Here is a 22,149-nt window from a genome sequence, read left to right on the forward strand (position 1 = left end):
AGATCTATTCCCATTTGCAAAGAACAGCTTCAATATGGATGTGGACAGCACAAAGACTTCCTCCCCTTTCTAACATCTGTCTTCATGAGTGCAGGGAAAGAACATTCACGCACAGCCACACATAAGTTATCTCTTCTTTCCCCTCCACCTTCCACCAGGGAAGATGGATGTCAGGCCCAAGAGTTGCTATATGCTGGGAAGAGGATGTGATGTCATTGGGGTTTTGCTGCTCATAATCCTGCCTGCTTTCCCAATCCCTGGCTCCCCACAGACACTGTGGTTCATTAGATGCTGAGTTCTGGAAAAAGCAACTTTGGCAAGTGTACAGGCATGAAACAGGAGAGAAGGCTGGAAAGCTAGATTGGGGACAGACTGAGAAGATCCGTTGAATGTCCTATTGAAGTTCTGATTTAGACTGTAAGCAATTGGGAAGCACAGAAGGTTGTTAAGCAGAGGGATGATATGGTCAGAATGGAGTATCAAATAGCGAGAAGACAATCCTAGAGAGTGAGTCCACCAGAAGACTATTGATAACTTTCAAGTTCTTAAATCAAGTTTGCCGTAACTCTGTGAGGTAAGTATTGCAAGTCTTGTTCTCCCCATTTTATATGCAATAAAAATATTTCTATCTTCAGGGTACAGTATGAATTGAAAGAGTAAAAAGAATAACTATGTCCATTAAATTTCTCCCCAGTGTATCCACTTTAAGCCAGAACCTATCAGAGGTAAGCTACAGCAAGAAGTGCTTAGCCTGGAAAATAAAGGACTTTGGAGATGGAAGGGATAGGATTAGTGCATGTGGTAGAGAGATTGGGCTTTGCTCAATTTGGTCCCAGATGTCAAAACTAGAAGGAATAGATGGAAGTTACATGGAGGTAAATTTCAACTCAATATAAGGAAGAACTTCTTAACATCTGTTGATGTCCATCAATCGTTCAAGCTTTCCTGATAGTGAGTTTCTCAACACTGAAGGTAGTTAAGTAAAATCAGTATAACCACATGTTGTGGATGCTCTAGAAAGGATTCCAACTTTGTCTGGGATCAAGAAGGAAAATTTGTATTAGATGACTTCCAAAGTCCTTACGATTGTTAAGAAGCTGTGACTACTAAGGGGCAGTCAGGCTTCTGGGTGGGTAAGATGCAGTGAACATGAAGATCCTGAAGCTGAGGAGTATAAGAGATGGTGAGGTGTGAACACAGGCTATGTTTATGTGTCACCAAAATTAATTGGAAAAACAAAGTTCAGACATTTGGAAATTTCTGCATGTTTAGCCTCAGATTGGGTTAGTTGATATTTACTTTTTCGACAGGGTGGTGATGGTGTTGACACAAAAATTGCCTTATATCATAGATTCATAGAGTTAGAGAAAATACTTTAGAGTTAGCTCCAAGAGTTCTTGATTTGGAGTCCATGAACTTTTGAAAATTATTTTGATAGCAATTTCAACATAATCTATGTTCTTTGTAATCTTATGCATATTATCTTAATTACCTAAAAGATATTCTGGGCAGGAGTCCATAGGTTTCACCAGACTGCCAAAGGAGACTATGACAAAAAAATATTGATAACCCAGAAAATACTTCAAATTACCTTTTTTTAATTTTCAAAATATTTTAATACAGCCTTTGGTTTCCACAGCCTAGTAATCTATAGTCATACCTAGTCCAATTCCACAACTCATTCTCTTTTGTAAAAAGAAAAACATTAAACAAAACCAACCAACACAGCCATGATGTTTGGCCATGCATGCAACATTATATATCCATAATCCCCCACCTCTCTATGAAAAGAAGATGGATATACTTCATATGTATATTCTCTAGGACTGGTCATTTTACAGTCATTTTTAGTATCTGGCACACAGTAGAATTTTTTAAATGCTTATTGACATGAGGGTTACTCAATATGGCTTTCTTTTCAGTTCTTTCATCTACATTTTTATTGTCCTATAGGATCATTTACTTCACTCTGTATCAATTCATCCAAGTCTTCTTTCATTTCTCTGGATTTTTTATATTCATTGTTTCTCATGGTATAATAATATTCCATTGTGCTTATATGGCACAGTTGTGTAGTTTTTCCCCAATCAATGGATACCCATTTTACTTTCAATTTGGTGGGGTTTTCTATTAAAAAAAAACAATAACAATAACTACTATGGATCTTTTGAGAAGTCTGGTAGATATAGAGCTGGCATTGGAGTTAGGAATAATTACCTCTAAATACATAGGGTTAGATCTTGGGTAAGTCAGTTGCAGTTGCAGAGCAACTGAGGATATGTATTGGTAAAGGGTACTTCCTTATTAGGATTTCTTCTGCCAATGAAATCCCAATCCAGATTCCCTCATATATGTATATTATATATAATGTGTATATGTGCAATACATGCATGTGTGTTATATACTCATGTGTGTGCGTGTACATACATGTACTTATTCATACAAATATGAGATATTTTTAAAGTTTTAGTGCTGTTCTAAACATTAATAGCTTAAAACATCATTAAGACTTTAGGGATGCCTTATAATACATGCACAAAAGAAAGGTCTTATATATCTATATTGAGAGACAGAGAGACAGAGATAAAGAAATAGAAAGATGGAGAGAAAAAGAGAAAGAGGTCAAATATATAAATCATACAGTACTGTAAAACATGTTATCAAAAATAACTATTTCATATAAAAGAAGTTCATTTGTTTACAAAATAATAAATTATATACATACATATGTAATATATATATGTACATGTGTATCTACACATGATATTTTGTTTTGATTTTTTTTTTACCAAATTCTTCATTACAGAGACAAGGAAAGGAAATTGAGACTTTTGAAAAAAAAGCATTCATTCTGTGTTTTTATTCTGCACCCACATTAGCACCAGCTAATCTTGGCAAAGTTTCATTGGATCAATATCCAAGAAAACATTTCTGAAGCTCCTGATTACACACATTGGTCAACAACTAAGGGTGAATTACCTTTAAATTTGTGTAGAAGCAAGGGGCGCTGTCCAGGACCTGAAACTAATGTTGACGCTACTCCCATCCCAATTCTAAATCACATCCCCTTCCCAGCCACCCCCTCTACCCCACCACACAGACAAACCCTGTAAAAGCTACAGTACATTGAGGATCATGGAATCATTCTCTGACTATTTCCTATTCGAGCCTCTTTCTGAGTTTGCAGGCAGATTAGACTTCCAGCCCCATACTGAGTTTATAGTCTTTTAAAGGCTTGCATGTACCTTTAGAGATCATCTCCTTGTCTGACAAAGGAGGAACTAAGAGTTAGAGAAGTTCTTTGATCAAAGTTACAAAGACATTAAAAAGCAAAACTGAGATTCTAACTCAAGTCTTCTGACTTAAGCCTAGGACATTTCCCACTTTAACTGAGAAAGGGCTGCTTGTAAGCAGTCTTTTTGCAGTTTTTACTAAGACATTGTAGCTATTCCTTTTACTGCTTTGTGTATTGGCTAATGAATTTTTGAAAGAGAAACAGATATTAAATTGTTGTGTTTAATCTTCCATTAATTTTTTAAATTTTACAGAATATGAATTTCTGATTGGAATTATTGTGATTGTATCAAAATTATATATCTTTTTGTAACCATTAATTGAATAAGGATTTTATAGAGTAAGAAGAAGTAAAGCTGAGATTTGAACTCAGGTTTTCCACGTCCAATTCCAGGGCTGTTTCCCCTGTTACCCTGTCTCCTCTTACCAGCAGATCCTCTCTTTGGATGCCTTTTTTTAAAAGGCAGGCTGGAGGTGGGGGAGGGTTACTGTTCTCATTTGATAGGCTGGGAAAGCTAGATAAGGATTTGCCTCACAATGAATGAGTATGGCATCGAGGAATGGAAACCCTGGTTCTTTCTCCTATTCCCTGCTGCCTGCGAGAGGGGTACAGGGAGGATACAGCAAGCAGTGCATGTGCATGGTAATAAGGAAAGGAGGAAAGACAGACAAAGACACGGTATTGTGGTCCTCCCCCCAGAGTCCAGGACTTCAATTATAAAGCCGCCCGCCGGCAAGGCCGGAAATGTCAGTGTTGTGTGTCCATCTCGGGCAACGGCAGTGAGGGCTTCCAAAGTTTGGAAATTAATCAGATGGCAACGCCAATCTTTTTAAGGCAGGCAGGCTACAGAGGCCGGCTTCCCCCTCCTACTCCCAAAGAATTACACTGAAATCATATAATTGCTGGCTGACACTCAGTCACCCTTGACCAAAGGCACCTCAGAAATTGGCAGGTTTCCCTCGGACTCCCCGGCTGCCGAATAACACGCCCAGAGTCACATGAGCCCAGAGGGGGCTTGGGAAACAGCTTCAAACATATAGCCTTCAAACAAATAAGAAAAGAAGGGGTTGGAGGGGAAAGGGCATATTCTTTCATGTTCTTCTGGAGGCATCTCAAACAAGAAGAGAAAGGAGGAACTCATGCAGGCTCCATGATGTCCACCATGGCACATGGACAGCTACCTCATCAAATGCAATTAAAATTTCTTTCTCAGACTCCCTTATTGAAATAAGAAAGATAGCTAGGGGTAGGCGGGCAGAGAACTGGGGCCTCACCCACTGCTGCCTGAGCCAGCTGATTTATCATGTCTCATTCCAGCAGGCCTCTCTCACCCGTTCATCCCTCATCTTATTACAGGGAAGTTGTAATTGAAGAGGGTGCTCCCACGGAGGAGAGCTCTCGGCCACGACGAGCTAAATTATAAATGTGCTTCTCTTTCTCATTCAGGACCAATTTAAAGGGCCCGGGAGACAGCACAGGATGGGATGTCTCACATGGTCTCACAGGGCCCAGGTTTGTGGGCTCAGGACTTAGCACACAAGAAGTGCTCCGTAAATTGATTGACTAATGGATCTAATGGTCACAGATCTGTGTTCAGTCCATAGACTGATCTGTAAGCAATCTATGGAAAGCAAGGCAACCCACTGAGTATCCAGCCCCTTACAATGTCAAGGGGGAGAGAAAAGAAAAAGAACTTGCCATCTCTGCCCTTGGGGAACTGCTGATTGATTACTTTAAAACTAGAAACAATTAGAAAATTATGAAATAGCTGTGTATGTACTTCTAATTGCTTTAGGAGTTGAGAAAAGAAAGAGATCAGTTTGGGTTGAAGTGGAGGAGGTGGGATTTGTGTGGGTTCTTTAAGCCCAGGTGAGATTTAGAAAAACAGAAAGAAACCAGAGAAGGTGGGAGCAACGAGACAAAGGTAAAGATAATGATGATATTCAAGGATTACTCATTGAGAGACCTGGAAGAAATTGCTCAGTGCATCTGGGTTTCATTTCCTCAACTGTAAAGTAGAATGAATGCATGAACATTTCTTAAATGTTTACTGTCAAACACTGTGCTAAGCATTGAGTATACAAATACAAGAGCAAGACACAAGAGGCTTACAGTCTAACAAGTGGGCTTTCACGTTGCTTTTCCTCTAAACTGCTCTCTGGCCACATCATCAACATTTTGTCTCCCATCCGACCATCAACATCATCACCATCATTGAAAATCTGGGCTTCCCTCTTAGTTCTCCCAGCTTTGATAGATGAATTTCCCCTTATCCTGTTGGTATTCATGTCACTTCCTGGTCATCTCCATAACATGCTGCCACAGGTGTACCACTCTCCTTCCCACCTCTGTTCTAAGGGTTGTTTCCCTCCTCCTTGTTAAAATGTAAGCACTTCAAAAGTAGGGACTGCTTTCCTGGCTTATGTATGCATTGCCAATGCTTAGAATAATGTCTAATATATGCTAAGTGCTTAACCAATATTTCATCTCTCTCTCTCTGTCTCTCTCTCTTTCTCTCTCTCTTTCTGTCTGTCTGTCTTTCTATCAGTCTATCTATCAGAAATACAGAAAAAATAGGAGAAGGTTGACCAAAAAGCAATGTTTGGATTTGGAAAGTTACAAGGATGATGAATAGAGCCATGGGTGCTGATTGACAAACATTTTTATAGTAGCAATGATGGTACTGATTCAATTACAAATATAGTCCTGGAAAATGGAGATGAGAAAAAAAGAAGAGGTCAAGTCATTCAAAGCATGCAGCACCAGGCAGTGTAGATGGCAAGAAGATAGCTGGGGTGGAATGGAAAGTGTGGCTGGAACCAGTAGCAGATATTATTAGACTGGCTGACACTTTCACTTATCAACATATCTGGATTTCAGGGCAAGATTTCTAGGGTTGATCAGGTAGAAATAATAATATTTCTAATACCTACCTTGTGTGGTTGTTGGGGGAGGGAGTATCCTTTTGAGCTATAAAGTCTTTTTAAAGTGCGTTATTGTTAATGCCAATAATAATTGATGGCCTCAAAGTCAAAATTTCATTTAAATGTTCAAAGAAAATTAGACCTACCCACACAATACAAACATTAAACAATGACCACCTGCAGTTTATTTCTCTAATTTCCAGCTTTGAAACAGAATTTGTATTAGGAGCAAAGGGAGGATTCCAGAGCTAGGTGGAGGGGTAATATTTACACAGAGGTAGAGTTTGGCTGAATACAAAGAACTTTTTTTAGAGATCAGAGCTATCTAACAATGTAATGGTCAACTTTGGGAATCAGTGAGCTATTCAAGGAGAGAGATTCAAGAACAGGCTGGATATCCATCAGTCAGGAATGTTTTAAAGGGATAATGTGGTGACAGGGCATTAAACTTAAGGTCAAAAGACCTAAATTTAGGTCCCATCTCTATTACTAACTAGCCATGTGATTTTGGCTATGTCAAAGAATCACAATAATTCACAATTGAAAGGGACCTTGGAAGTCAGCTGATTTAACAGACCTAACAAGACTCCCTTATACAATATCCTAATAGGTGGTCATCCTGCTTCTGATTGAGGTTATTTCTCCAGCCATAAAGAATCCACTGCTGCCTGAGGGAACACATTCCACCTTGAAACTCTGATTTCAAGGAAAATTTTTCCTTATATCTGCCTCCTTGTGGCTTTTGGCCATTGTTTTTCATTCTACTCTCCAGAATCAAAAACAAATAAAATTTTTCTTCTGTCAGTCACTGAAACACTTGAAGTTAGACTTTCCTCCCTCGTCCCTCCCCAAGTCTTCTGATCCTTAAATTAGAAATCACTGTTTCCTTATACTGATCCTCCTATGGCATGGTCCATTCTCCATCCTGATCATCCCAATCCAGATATGCTTTAATTCATCAGTCAGCCAATAAACACTAAGTGCCCACTGTTTGCCAGGCACTGTACAAAACACCAGTGGTACAAAGAATGGCAAAAGACAGTTCCTGCTCTCAAGAAACTCACAATCTAATTTCCTTCTTACACCAGACCTGCATGCCATTCTCCAGAGGTACTCTGACTGGGGCAAGAGACAATGGGACCACCACTTTCCTCATTTTCAACATTAGAACTCAATGAGTAGCCACAATCTCCTCTGTCAAAAGGAGATAATAATCCCTGGGATGCCTTGGTCAGACAGTTGGTAGAAGAAGTTCTGGGTTTGGGAACAAGAATTGGGTTCAGATTTTTGTCTGCTACTTATTGCCCGTGGAGTAGGCAGGGAGAGCCAGATGTGGAATGAGAAAGGCTTGCAAAAGGGTCAATAGCAATTCCCTCCCTGACCTCTGGGAAACCATCCTCTTTGAGCAACATGTGGATGGAATAAAGATAGCTTTTCTCTTACCCATCTCTTTTGCTAGTTCTCAGAAATATCAGGGCCCTATCACAGGACAACAAAACTCACCAAACTCCTTCCTTAACTAATAAATGTTTTGTCTCAGGCAATTTCTCTTTTGTTTTCCTAAAAAGTTGTGAATTTCTTTAAGGCATGAGCCAGATAAATTGTTCTTTCTCTATATTCTATATAAAGTATTCTCTTAGACTCAGAGCTCCTTGAGATAGGGGTTACAGTTTTTGCCTTTCTATGTGTACCCAGCTCTCAGCATAGTACCAGGTACCAAGTAAACACTTAATAAATACTTGTTGATTATCACACACAAAATGTACACAAAATTTTGAGCTTCCTAGGAACAGATGGAGTTTCTATCTGGACCTCTATAAACTCTCAGACTGAGAACAGGGCTCACCTTTATTCAAGTTTTCTCACAGTATAGCCTAGCACAAAGTGGACATCTGAAGGGTATAAACTCTCTGGAACTCCCCAAATTAGATTACCTTTTTTATTTTTGTTTTAGGTAATAATAATTCTTAGATCTCTGTAAAGGCAAGATTTGGACCAAGGCCATTTTTAAAATTGTTGTTCACTTCCCAGTGTCATCCCAACTACTCCCATCACCCACCACCCTGCTTTCAACAGAACCTTTCATGAAATAAAGTACAGTTGAATAAAACAAGCCAATAAGTTGGCTATATCTTCCAATGTATAGCTCAATCTTCTATTTCTGGACTAAGAGGAGGGAGACATGCATCACTGCCAGTCTTTTGAAGTCAAGATTGGTTACTGCATTGATCAGATTCTGCTATTCTTTGCTGTGCTTTCCTTCACAAAATTGGTCATTTTCTTGGTTCTGCTGACTTTATTCAGGGGCTGACTTTTAAACTGGTTGGATGTTTAGATGGGGAGTTCAGTCTCCCAAGTGAAACCAGAGATCTGGAGGCTATGGCACAAAGAGTCCTAGCTCTAGACACAAAGGAATCAGATTCAAATCCCTCCCCTGCAGCTAACTATTTGTGTGACCTCGGGCCAGTCTGCTAAGGTCTGAGATTGGACTAGAGATAGTATGGATACAGAGAAAGGAGCTTTGGATCTGGGGTCAGAGGATGTTGGATTGGAAAGCAGGAATCGTAGTTGCTTCTTTTTGTCTCTCCCATATACAGAGCCTAGGATCCTGCACAAATCAGACCCCTCCCTCAACAAATGTTTTCTGAGTTAAAAAAGACATCTAAGGGTCAAATTCATGGGCCCCAAATAGGCTCATGTCTTTTAATGAGAGAGTTTCGGTTTGGGGAACCAAATCTTCTGAAAAAATATTCCCTTATGGAAATGTGGACTTGAAGTCATTACAGACTGTCATGTAGATATGAATTGAAACCATTTAAAAACACGCATCATTAGACACCCCTTTCAAGTTCTTATAGTCCATCATGGGAATTCATGTTCAGGCCAGCCTTAGAGCATCCTCTCTGCAGGTATAGAAAAGCCACACTTTCAACACCTTGGCCCTGAAAATAAAATGTAATGATGGGGAAGGAGACACAGAAAATCAATTCAGTTCAACAAAAATTTACTAAACAAATTATTTGCTGTATGCAAAATACTAGACTAGACCCTAGGGATGCAAGAATAAAAATGAAGCCATTTCTGGCCTTAAGAAGCTAATATTCTACTTATAATTATGGAATCATTAAATCTCAGAGCTGAAATGGATCTCAGAGATCAACTACCCCAACCCACAACTAAAATTTAAGACCTCCTAGACAAGTCTCACTTAAAAGATTCCAATAATTCCAATATTCTAATATTGGAGAACTCACTATTCTCCCTCCCCCAAAGTAGCCCACTCTTCTTTAAGGACATCTTTGATCTAGGAAGTTTTTTTCCTTATGTTGAACCTCTCTTCCTATAATTTTTTCCCCATTGTTCCTAGTTTCAATTCAATCTAATAATTTTTATAATTTATATGCCAGTCATTGAACTAGGTGTTGTGGAATAAAAGCAAGAGCTCCTGCTCTCAAGGAGCATCCATTCTAGTAGGAGAAATACTAACCCATTCCAATAAACATTTATTAAGTACCCACAAAGAGGCACTATACTAAGCACTGGGGATACAATTAATAAAAAGAAAGACAGTCCCTGCCCTCAATGAGCTTACAGTCTAAACGGGGGGGAGGTTAGACAACACACAAAAGGAAACAGGAAATAACAAGGGAAAAAGGATATTAAGGGTACCTGGCTGGGGATATTTTGTCCTGTGGAGTTGAAGGTAGACAGAGCAGCAGATGCAAAGTGGAGTAATCTGAGAGTTCAATTTCTGCAAAATTAGTCAGGGTAGCAAACGTAATGTGGAACACCATATGCTCAGATAAATAATCTGATGTTAAGAAAGATAGATACATAGATAGACAGAAGAAACACGGATGCAGACATAGTAGATAGAGAGCTGACCTGAGAGCCAAAAGACCTAGGTTCAAGTTACACTTAACAAATACTGGCTGTATGACCTTAGACAAATCACTGAACTCTCACAGGGCTCTAGGCAATGCTTTAAGATGATGAGTTGTAGAAAACAAAGACCCATCAACTTTGAAAGATTTCTGAACTCTGATCATTGCAATGACCAAGTTCAATTCCAAAGGAGTCATGATGAAACTAGACACTAGATTCAGAATGTAGGTTGAAACATATCTCTACTCTTTTGGAACAGGCTAATTTGAGGATTTATTTTGCGTGAATATATGTTTTAATGAGTTTTGCTTTTCTCAATGATTGGGACAGTGAGGGAGAGAATTCAAAACTGAAAATAAAATAAAATTGAATTCAATTTGTTTAAAAAGAAAGAAAACAAACATCCCAGCTCCTTCAGCCAGTTGCCCTATGATATGCCTTCCAGTCTCGCACCACTTTGATCACTCTTCTCACTGGATAAGATCTAGTTTTCAATGTGTCTCATGCAGCATGGTGTCCAGATGCAGAAGCATGATCCGACCAGGTTAGAGGACAGCAGAACTATGATGATAATTAAAGCTAATTGGGAGCTTAAAAATCATTTTGTTCAAGCTTTTTACTTTCAGGTGGAAAATTGAGATCCAGAAAGGGGGAAGACATGCAGTGGACGAGCCCAGATTCTGAGCCAGCTTCTCTGCCTTCCGGTCCAGGGTTCTGTTCACTATGCCACCCATCCTTATTCCATCATAACTTTTATTCTGGATGCTCTTTCTATTTGTGCAACCTAAGCTTGTTTAACCAATCCAACTATCTGCTAAGGTTGAACTTGGAGCCCACACAAACCCACAATATCTCAGAAAATGCTATGAAACCTCAGAAAATAACTACATAAAACTCCTATGTGTACCATTAAGCAGATTAATGTGTTTGGGCAACTCACAATTTATGTAAGCCTCGATGTATGAGGATTGTCATAATAATTGTCTTTATTTCAGGTTATTATAAGAAAACTGCTTTGTAAATTGTAAAGTTCTATATAAATGGGAATTATTACTGCTACCTTTTTGACAGAAACTTTTTTTCTAGTTAAACATTGTGACATATTGTGCAATTGATTTTTGGAACCCAAGTATAGGATTTTACATTAACCTCTATTACATTTCATCTTGTTAGATTTGGCTAATCATTCTAACCTATTGATATCATATTTTAACAGGCAGCTGGGTGGCTCAATGAATAATGCACTGGACCTGAGTGAAGACCTGAATTCAAATCCTACATTGGATCCTTATAAGTTTTGTGAATTCTGGGCTAGTTACTCATCTTCATCTGTCTCAGTTTCCTTATCTATAAAGTGAGGATAACATAAATAACTACCTCCCAGAGTTGTTGTAAGGATAAAATTATTATTTGTAAAGTAGTTTGCAAATGCTATAAAAATACTAGCTATTATTTTTGTATCCTGACTATGTCATCCAAAATATTAGTTAGTTGCCATCTAAAAAATATTACCCTAGGAAATTTTATCTCATTGGAAATCAATCTTCCTCCATAAATTCTGTATTTCTGTTAATGACGAAGGAAACCAAGGCATAGTGAACCTGGGATGGAATAAGAAACAAGGTTTCCTGGCTCATTCTCTACTATCTTATCCCATTTTCTGTGAAGAGTCAAAGCCTTTCCATTAATTGGTTGGGACTCTGAGTGAGCTCTTCTTCTTAAACTTTTCTAGCTTTGTCCTGGATGGATTTTAGTTCCACAGCAGGAAGAGGTGTCCATTGATGAGAGCTGTCCCACATGGAAGGACTGGTTCAGAAGGGATGTGTTCCCCCTAAAGTACTCAAATGACTACTTGTAGAGGAGCTTCTTACTCAGATCAGGACTGAATTGGATGTTCTCTATTCCCTTCCAAATCTGAAAGTCTTTGAAGATTTTACTTTAAGTCTTGCCTCTGACACATATTGGCCATTTGACCCTGAACAAGTCAGTAAATTCTCAGTGTTCTAAGAAATTCGAAAACTATAAATTACCAAGAAGCTATTCAGCTATGTTGATAGAGGGAATTTGCTCACCTCTAAGTTCCCTATAGCAATGAAATTGCTCCCTATCCTCCACTAATTGAACTAGACCTTTTCTCTTCTCCGGCGCTTCTCAACTCCGTAGCTCTAAGATTCTTCTGGGAGGAAAGATGGCAGCTCCCACTGGAGCAAAGAAAGGAAGTTTGGGATTAGGATAAGGAGCAAGATCATAAATTTCCTTAAAGACAGACTCTACTTACCTTAAAAGCTTCCCTTTCTCCTCCTCCAAGTTTTCTGGGGCTTTTATTATCCCTTTCACTCTCCGTCTGTCTTCATTAGTCTCCTGGCACTTGGCTGGGATTAGTGAGTTCGTTTCCATGGTTTCTTATTTTCACTTTCTATCTCTCCTTGCTTCACTCATTAACTCCCTCATTACTTGCCTGCATAGGACAGGAGACATATTTATCATATTAGTTACACAATCAAGGGATTAGCCAGGGATAGGCTTTCCCAGCTTGTATAATCCAAAGGCTCCAGTGATAATAATAATAGCTGACGTTTATATAGCACTTAATCATTACATGACATTTTGTCATCATTATCCCATATAATCTTTACAATCTTCCCATGAGGCAAGTTGAGGGGGTCATTATAAATCCTATTTTACAAGCGAAGAAACTGAAGTTTAGCAAAGGAAATTATTTGTCCAAGGTCACACAACCAAGTAGATTGAGAATGTGATTGCAGGACCAACAATCTTCAGCTGTCATCTTGTGTTTTTTGAATATGGAGAAGAAAATTTTTCATAGTAAGCCTTTCATAGGTTTTGTTTATTAACAAGTGCAATATTAAGATAAAATTCCCCCTTCCCAAGTTATTTTTACCTTCTGAATCCAATTCTTCCTGTGCAACAAGAAATTTGGTTCGGCACACATATATTGTATCTAGGATATACTATAACACATTTAACATGTATGAGACTGCCTGCCATCTAGGGGAAGGGCTGGAGGGAAGGAGGGAAATTTCGGAATAGATGTGAGTGCAAAAAATTACCTATGCATATGTACTGTCAAAAAAAAAAAGTTATAATTATAAAATTAATTTTTAAAAAGATAAAATTCCCTAACATGTTTGCCTGAAACTCCTCACAGAGTATGAGAGTATGGTTAGCAGAATGGGAGGCGAGAGACTTGCCTGGCTTCTGCTGCTAACTTCTTCTTAGGATTTTGGCAGATCCTTCTACTACCTGGGCCTCTTTTCACCTTTGCAAAACAAAGTATGAGTATTTTTATTAATCTGTCTCCTGCACTGCTTCTTCCCCCACTGGTCAATTTTTCTTCATTTAGAAACATATCCACATAGTCCAGAAAAGCAAATCCCTGACTCTTGCCACATCTACCAAAGAATGTTCCTTTCTCCATCTTGAATTCATCACTGCTATGTGGAGGTGAATAGTGTGTTTCATGTTCATTCTTTTGGACTCATGCTTCAAAATTATTTTGTTTAGTTCTAAAATCCTTCAAAGCTGATTTTCTCCACAATGTGATTATTGTATAAATTGTCCTCCTAGTTTTGCTCACTTTGCTCTGCTTCACCTCCTAAAGGTCTACCCAGTTTCTTCTTTAGTTGTCCATTTCATCATTTCTTTTTCTAATTTGTGATACCAAGCATTTTTACACTGAATGAGGCACTGAAGATACGAATAAAGCAATCTCTTCCCTCGATTAGCTTAGATTCTATCACTTGTGACATGTATACATATAAAATATACAATTATGTGCTAATTATTAAAAATAAAACAATGGTAAATATTATACAATTATTAATAATAACATAATTTATTGTTATATAATAATCAATAATATAATTATACATGTGTATTTCAAAAGGGAGACATTTGTAGCTGAGGAAATCCAGAAATATTTCTTGTGAGAAGTGGAGTATTAAAGGCAACTAAGGGAGATAAAGAGGTGAGGAGGGAGGATGTCACAGACAATGAGGGGCAGCCTGTATAAACGCACAAGGACAGAAATGTCCTTCATGATGAACAAGACTTTCCAGGGACACCTTTGTCCCTCACTAGAAGTCCACAAAGAAATAAACCAAGAATCTTCAACGTCACCCAGTCTAACGGATGCCTAAACAAGGCTCCTTCTCATCAACTTTCCAACAAGCGAGCATTCTCAGGTTCTGTATTCTGGCCAACTTTGCTTTCCACTTTTGCCAGGCAGGTGTGCTCTGTGCTTCTCGCCTCTGCCACCCTTCTCCTCTAGGGAAGTGACCATTCAGCCCCCTTTCTCACTGAGAAGCACCACAGATCAATAAGTTGCTAATCTTTCATCTCTTCACTGAGGAAGTCAAGAAGTTTCTGGCAAATGGCCCAATTCTCTTTCCAAAAGGATCTCCAGGCTGACTACTCACTTCCTTGCTAAATCACTGCCCTATCCCTCCCTGAGAGGAAAGGCACTACAATTAAGAGAATTAAGAGAATTAAGGGATGGGTATTTGTAGAAGTGGGGTTTTTAGCTGAGATTGAAGGAGTCTGGAAAAGCCAGGAGGCAGAGATGAGGAAGAAGAGCTTTTCAGGTATGAAGGATGCCTGATGTTGGGAAATCTCTGGTTACAAATACAAAAAGAAAGACAGTCCTTCCCCTTAAGAAGCCTACATTCCAAGAGAAAAAGACAATGCATAAGAAGAGATTGGCAGCCAATGTTTTTGTCTGGGAAGTCCTAAGGATGGTGAATGGAATTTTAGGACAATAGATAGATGTTTCCAAGAAAGACAGAGGGGATTTGATTACTGTTCCCAGAGTTAGAAGTCAAAGGGGGAGAGAAAGAAAAGGAACGACATACATATGGTACATGTCTTAAGAAGGGTTTTAGAGCATCTGGCAAAATGTGGAAAGCAAGACACTTGGGTTAGATGTCCTCAGGGCTGATGAGGACAAATGCTTTCATTAGCTTAGTAAAAACAGGTCCAGGGTCAGACACATTTTTGCAAAGTGATACTATTCACCCTGGGAAAACAAACACTATTATCTTCCTGGTGATTAAATGTTGCATCTATAGTCAACAGTATCACCATTATCCAATCAAGTCCAATAAAATCCCACAAATCACATCAGGACAAAAGCCATTTTTCCTACTCACTGAGAAATGGGAGCTTGGATTTGGATGCCAGTCTTTATACCTTCCTCATCTCTGCCAGGGACTAAGATTCTCTCTGATCCCAGTCATTAGTGTTCTCTTTCCTCCTCAAATCATTTTATTTTTCAAAAAAATTAAATTTAAAAATAGCTTTTTATTTTTCAAAATACATGCAGAGATGGTTTTCAACATTTGCTCCTGAAAAACTTAGTGTTCCAAATTTTTCTTACTCCCTCCCCATCTTCCCCCTCCCCTATTCAGCAAACAATCCAATATAAGTTAAACATGTACAATTCTTCTAAACATATTTCCACATCAAATCACTTTCGATCTTGTATATCCTTGTAGACTGTAAGTTCTTCAAAGCTACACTTCATAAATTTTTGTTAATAATAATAGCTGGGGCAACTAATTGGTGCAGTGGATAGAACACCAGCCCTGAAATCAGGAGGACCTGAGTTCAAATATGGTCTCAGACACTTAGCACTTCCTGGCTGGGTGACTCTGGACACAGAATCCTACCTGCCTCAGCAAAAAAACAAAAACAATAATAATAATAATAATAATAATAATAATAACTAACATACTTAGCAGTTTACATGTTATCTCATTTGATTCTCACATTTGGGAGATAGATATTACTATTATACCCATTTTATAAATGAGGATACTGAGACTGAGAGAAATTAAGTCACTTGTCTAGATCACATAATAAAATTCTGAATCAAGATTGAAACTCAGGTTTCCCTGATTCCAAGTCCAGAACTTTATGCATTCTACCACCTGCTGCTTGAAATTGAAATGGAAAACCCTTACATTTATCAATCAATCAGGAAACATTTGTTAAGTTTACTGTGTGCCAGACACTATTCGAGGTGCTTTTGGGTAGGAGATAAATGAGTAAGTGCCTCCATCCTTGTTGTTGTTTGTCCTTAGTTCTTGAGGAGGAGATGATGTCATGCTACACGAGTGAATTGGATTGAAGTGAGGGAGGGCTGGGCAAGGTCACCTGCCTCACTTTCCCCTCCAGAGCCATCGGGGTCCATTGCCCCAATATAGAGCAAAATGACTGGAGCCAGCCAGGGATACAATGGGAGACCATGGCCTTTTCTAAGCTAAGGTCTTTAACAAGTCTCAGTTTCATTGAAGCAACACCCATTTAGTAATTAAGGGCCTAATCTAGCCTCCCTCCAGAAACTAAAAGACTATCTAGTTCCAGACCTTCACTGTAGAAATCAGATAAAGATTAGAAAATGAGGAAACAGAGGCTATCTTCCCAGGAAAGCAAAAATCAGAGAAGCAGCTGTTGCCCCTGTTGGCTCACCAGGAAATTGGCCTATACGCAAGCAGCAAGTACAGTAATGAAACCCCCATTGGATATATAATAAGAAGAGACTCAGAGAGGAAAGCCTAACTGCCCTTGACCTTTAGAGCACCCCTCAGCCCATCAATAAGTACTCGCTGAGCAAAGGTGGTCTTGGTCTGAGATCAGAAGATCTATTCTGTTCCTATCTGCTTCGGACTTGCTATGTGACCTTCTGTAAACTGCTTTCCTACATTAAGGCTCAGTTTCTTCATCTGGAGAAGCTATGATCAGGTGGTCTGCATTTTTAAATTCTTGGGAAGAAAATTAAGTGGGGTATCATTTCCTCTCTCCCCCAAAAGGCAGATATACACTTACAACTTGCCTTTTGCCATGGAAGATTAAAAGAAAGAGATCAGAAAAAACCCAACTGGAGAGAAATTATATAAGCTGTCTTGAAGCTTTTGTCCCAGCCATTTAAAGGGGAAAGCATAGTCTATATCCAGATCAATACTGCACTTTAAATTAAATTACCCTAGGAGCAAAGACTATATGGAGGGAAGAAGTGTTAACAAGATTTGTAATAGTAAGCCACAAAGGAGAGGGGAACAAGCATTATTAAACACCCACTGTGTGTCAGGCATCTTGCTAAGTGCTTTACAAATATTATCTCATTTCTTCTTTACAATAACACTAAGAGAAAGGGTTATTATTATTATTATTATTATTCTCATTTTATATTTGAGGAAATTGAGGCAGACAAAACTTAAGGGACTTGCCCAGGATCACGCAGCTAGTAAGTTTCTGAGGTTGAATTTGAACTCAGATCCTTTCCTCTCTGGGTCCACCGCTCTATCCACGCTGTCACCTAATTGCCTATAATATTCTGAGTAACATGCAGAATCAAATCATACATTAGACTTATAACACTAAACTTGAAACTGCCTGCTGGTTTCTCCCTGCTTTCTATTGAAAGAAATGTAAATGGTAAAGGTACAAAGGAGAATCTTTTTTTATGACAAAATCAAAAGTGGGAGAATGTGTCTGAATTTATTAAGGTATGCGTTACACTCCACTTCGTGCTGACTTTAAAAGTTCCTGAGTCTTAGAAGTTACTATTTGTCACAATGGATAGACTTCCAGAGTTAGGAAGACCTGAATTAAAATCTAGACTCAGACACTTACTAGCTGGGTGACTCTGGGCAAATCAATTAACTTGTCTGCCTCAATTTCCTCAATTGAAATAATAATAATAATAAATCCCTCTCAGGGTTATTGTGAGGAATAAATGAGATAATATTTGTAAAGCACTTAGCATAGAACTGTGCTTATAGTGTCCTGCTTTCCTTGCTTCAGAACCAGCACTGCTAGAGATATGGGACTTTTTGCCAAGTTTGCCCCAGTCTATACTTTTGTTAAATATCTAATAGAATGGTGATTTTGATGATTAAATCAGAAACCTAAGACCTGAATCATTCCAAGACTCCATTAAATGTATTCTCTCCATTCTTCTGCCATCTTAGAGGCTTTTTCAGATCTTAAGCTAAGTGACCTTGAAGCTTCAGGGAGATAAGACAAGAAAATATTTTTATATAAATTTCATGGTTTTCAGTCACTTCTTTCTCCCAAATTTCCTACAATGCCAACCTCTAGGCTTTAGGAGTCCCCAAATCCTTCCCCATGCTATCTTCAGAAGAATCTTCACATTCCTATAACTTTGAAATTACCCTTATTTATCTGATTATTCTGCAAACACCAGGCCATCTCTGCCACTTACTGCCAAGGTGACCTTTCCCTAGCCCTTAGGAAAAAAGAGGGATTTTAATTCTCTTGACCATCTGGCTACTTGGGTGAATCTGGCAATATCATTTACTTAAATTCCCAGGACTAAGTTTTGTGAACTGTAAAATGAAGGCATTGGACTAGGATATCTTTGAAGATATTCTATCAATTAGTCCATTAGTCAATAAACATGAAGTAAATACCTACTATGTGCCAGACACTGTGTTAAGGGTTTGTGATCTGTGCTCCTAAGCACCTACTGGGTGCTGAGTCAGGGATAGGTGCCAGGGAAGAGACAAAATTTGGATAATACATATTCCTCACCCTCATGGAGTTCATATGTTGAGGAGAAGGTGACAATAATACAGTCACTGGAGACAGAAGTCTGCATCTGAGGGCACTAGCCACTGGGGCAAGGGAGAAATATCCAAAGAAATCTATTTCTTTTCTGAGTAGAGATTTAAAGGAAGATAGGGATTCTCTTGGGAAAAGGAGAGTAGGGAATGCACACCTCTGCTATGGAAGGCAAATTGTACAAGTCAAAGAGAAGTTGGAAGAAAATATATTGGAAATAGAAAATTGGCCCATTTGGCTGAAAAGTAGAGTGCCTAAGTAATGTGTGAGCAGGTTATATCTTACAATACATTAGAGTCGGATTGTAAAAGGCTTTCAGTGTCAAAGGGTTTTATATTTTATCCTGGAGTCAATGGGGAGTCATTGAAGAGTCTTGAGCAAAATAATGACATGATCAGACCTGCACTTTAGGAATATCAATTTGGCTCCAGTTCTATAAAATTTTTTAAAAAATCATGAGAACTGGAGAGATGTCTCAAATTTGAATTCACCTTGAACTTGCACTGTCCAAGCAACTTGTAAGACCTAACTCTCTTGGCCAACCTGGAAGGACTTCCCTTAGGTCTTCAGCCACAGGATTGTCCTGGTCTTCATCTTCTTTGAAAAACAAATTATTGCAGAAATCTCTTCCAGTTAATGACCTGATACCAACTCAGCAAGTTCTAAGCTGCCAAAGCTGAGATTACACATTTCCTAACATTATTAGGCACTAAGCTAAACTGAAGGAAGGAAATAAGAAAACAGAAAAAAGCTAGCAATGACTTAAAATCTAGTTTCAGACAAGCACATTCCCTACAGTCTTGTACTTGTGGCCACCATTGTTGCTGATACAAATAAGTGTGAGCTGCAACTAATCTATGTGGAGAGCACAAATTCAAGGTGCAGACACTGGAGACACAGAGCAAGGCACAGTCATCATGGACCTGGTACTGTGTCCTGAAGCTTGGATTACTGGAAATACAATACTCTCTAGCTGCTCCATCAAAATTCCAGGAAGTGGACCATGCTGAGTACGGTTCACTGGGAATAGACTGATCACTCCTAGGAAAAGTATAGAAGAGCAGTGGTGTAAATTGGGGTAAGATGAGTGCTGCAAAGCTTTCTTAAGGGTTCATAGGAAAATGAAAGAGACGTATTTGGGATTTAAGGAGAAAGAAAATTAGGACATCTGCTCAAATAACCAAGGAGGGAAAAAATTGTTGACAGTTATTGCAGGCAGAAGGAATCAATTTAATAAATAAATTCATTTAAGTAAATAATTTTAAATAAATGAGGGACTCAAATAGGTAACAGGAACCTAGGAATAGCTGAGAATGAGGCTATGCACATATTGATGCATTAATCCAACCCAACAGCTTGCCCATCTAACTGCATGTGACATGAGCAAAATAACATTTTGCCCAAGTTATCATGAAATATGGTGTATTATGTTTATCTCCTTGATATACTGCAAGCTCCATAAGAACAGAGACTACATCTTAACTAAACCTTTTATCTTGCCTAGGGTCCTGTTCACAGTAGGTGCTTAATCAATGTTCAGTAAATGTATATTTGTTAAATTAATGTTTGGTTCACCAAAACAAAAATGCAACCTATAAGTAAACGTTACAAAAAATAGAAAGTCCAAAGATTATAGGATCATAAATCTATAAAAATGAAAGTGACCACAGATATCATCTAGTCCATTTCTTCCATTTTACAGATGAGAAAATTAAGGCCTACAGAATGAAATTAATTACCAAAGGTCATTTAGGTAATGATGATAACGATGATAATGATAATAATGACACAAAAGCTAAAATTTATGTAAAATTTATAAACATCTTCTATATGCTAGGCACTGTCCTAGGTGCTGAAGACACAAGAAGAAAAAGATAATCCCTGCTTTTGAGAAGCTCATAGTTACTGGATTATGTAATAAATTCTTGATTCATTTTAAGGGGAAAACTCTAACAAAAATGGAACTATCTAATGTTGGTTCAACTTCCTTAAGGAAGAAGTAAGTCCAGATCATTGGAGCTGTTCAAGAAGAAGCTATAAGGCCATCAGTCAGAACTTCTGCTCCGTTTAGGATAATAATCTAAATGGTCCCTAGGGTCCATGGTTCTATTTCTTTATTAACAATAACCTTTTAAAAATAACCCTTTAAAAGGGACCACAAAACAGCAGTTGCTACTCCCCTGAGAAGCTGAATTGATTAAAAATAGGATGGCAGGTGTTGGGTATGACCTTGGTATGACCCAATGAGGGCGTGGGATTAAATGATCCCCAATGCCCCTTCTAGCTCTAGAATTCTATGCCTTAACATCCCCTCCAGCCCTGATATTAAATTATTCTAAGTATGTGTGACAGTCTAGATTCAAAAAAAATTCTCTATGGAGAAAGAAAACACCAGCAGAAGAATTCCTAGGATTGTCCTGAGTGTTTCTGGGAGGAAAAGATAACCCTACCACCAAAAAAGAAAAAAAAAGAAAAAAAAAAGAAGCTGTGACTGAAATTTGTCATTTCCTTTCATTATGACCATAGACAACAAAACATTATTCTGAAAAAGGGTTCAAAGGCAGTCAAAGGAGTCCATGACACACACACACAAAGGTTAAGAACACCTGATGTAGCCCAAGAAGAAACTAAGACCCAGAGAGAAGTGGTTTACCCCCAAAAATATCAATTCAGTGACAAAGCAGTGAGTAGAATTAGGGGTTCAGATCCTGACATTGCCCCCAATCAGCAAGCATTTATTAATCCCATACTATAGGAAAACAAAAATGCCCCTGCCCTAAAGAGGTTTACATTTCATTGGGAGAGAAGAGACGAGGAGAGAAAACCATGATATGTACACATATAAATATTAATAAAGTATGCACACTAACTACATATTTGATCTTGAGTAAATCCCTAAATCTCTATGGGCCTCAGTTTTCTCATCGATAAGACGAGAGGGCTAAATTAAATAGCCTCTAACATCCCTCCCAGCTCCCTCTCTATGATTCTAGGACTCCCAGAGCAGTATGTTTTCCACCACGGTCTGCTGCCCTGGGCTGAAGTTACATTGCATAATAAATTCAGGGCAAAGTGTTCTAACCCCAATTCACTGAAGGTGTCTCATTCCCTAAGAATGTGAGGGTTTATTTATATTAAATTCCATTAACAGCCTGCGTGCCTGAAATCATCCTCCCGCTGCCTTCTGATGACACTTTTCCCATCAGCAAAGTCTATATTCTTTTTAATCTTTGATGAAACGAACAATAATGTCAGAATAATGTGACGTTCAGGCAGTGATTCCCGATAAAAAGAAAAAGGATGAAGCACCCACCATAAAACATTCAAAATTATAACGGAGGGAAGGATGTGATGGTGTCATCTGATAGGAAAGTCAAATGTCCGCAGGAGAGGTTTTGGCACAGAAAAGTCGGAGAAGTGGAGGGGCCTGGGCAGTGCCTG

The sequence above is a fragment of the Sminthopsis crassicaudata genome, chromosome 6 (assembly GCF_048593235.1).
Source record: "Sminthopsis crassicaudata isolate SCR6 chromosome 6, ASM4859323v1, whole genome shotgun sequence".
In the NCBI taxonomy this organism is placed as follows: domain Eukaryota; kingdom Metazoa; phylum Chordata; class Mammalia; order Dasyuromorphia; family Dasyuridae; genus Sminthopsis; species Sminthopsis crassicaudata.